Source organism: Penaeus monodon, chromosome 24, assembly GCF_015228065.2.
Source record: "Penaeus monodon isolate SGIC_2016 chromosome 24, NSTDA_Pmon_1, whole genome shotgun sequence".
Classification (NCBI taxonomy): domain Eukaryota; kingdom Metazoa; phylum Arthropoda; class Malacostraca; order Decapoda; family Penaeidae; genus Penaeus; species Penaeus monodon.
In genome coordinates, this window is record NC_051409.1 from 27,284,608 (window position 1) to 27,285,322 (window position 715).

The 715-nt window shown below is 48.0% G+C and overlaps 1 protein-coding gene across 1 annotated transcript in view; it reads left to right on the top strand.

Annotated features, from left to right (window-relative positions):
* The window catches only part of LOC119588702, a 103,718-nt gene that overhangs the window by 54,009 nt on the left and 48,994 nt on the right, over nt 1-715 (top strand).

Below are 715 nucleotides of genomic sequence, written 5' to 3' on the forward strand. Positions count from 1 at the left end.
GATTTATCGAAGTCAGGAGGGAGCAAAAGGCTATCAAACTGCGACACAAACGCTTTCCTTATAACGCGGCTAAAGACGCCGGGAGAGCGACATACGTAACGTTAACGCGCTGGGAGGTGCCCGAGCAGAAATCGCCTGTTCAAGGAATTTAGTGTTAGGAGGAAAGGGGAGACTTTATCGAGTGAAGAAAACGACGCTAAAATGTCACTGTTCGCGCGAAAAGAATTCAGGAAATCGCGGAGGCAGACGTCACTATGTTGCTTGAGCGTTATGGCGCCGTCGGTGGAGGGAGAGAGAGTCTCGAGGCGTCAGAGGACGAAAGAATAATGGAAGAACTAAGGGGAAAGAACGCGACGAAAGGGGCACATTAAGGGACGATGTTTTGTGAGGAAAGGTCAGTCGAGAGTGGACATTAGAAGCAGGACTCGGTTTTGACCTTTTCCACATTCAATGTAGTTAAGTAAATGGGGGGTGGCGGGACAGGAAGAGGGGAGATTGATAAGACTGTCCGTCCTAACTGTTTGTTTTTTTCTGTCTGGCGAGACTATGGCGATGTTACTTCGGTCGGGAATCAGCATGCGAGTGGCTGTTGCGGTCATGCGTTTATTTCCATATATTTCGGTTTTCAATTCGTGGTAGTTTAAAAGGGCGCGTCCGACTGTAACTGCGGTGCTTTATATACACAGAGTGAGTATCTCATGTACATACAGCATAA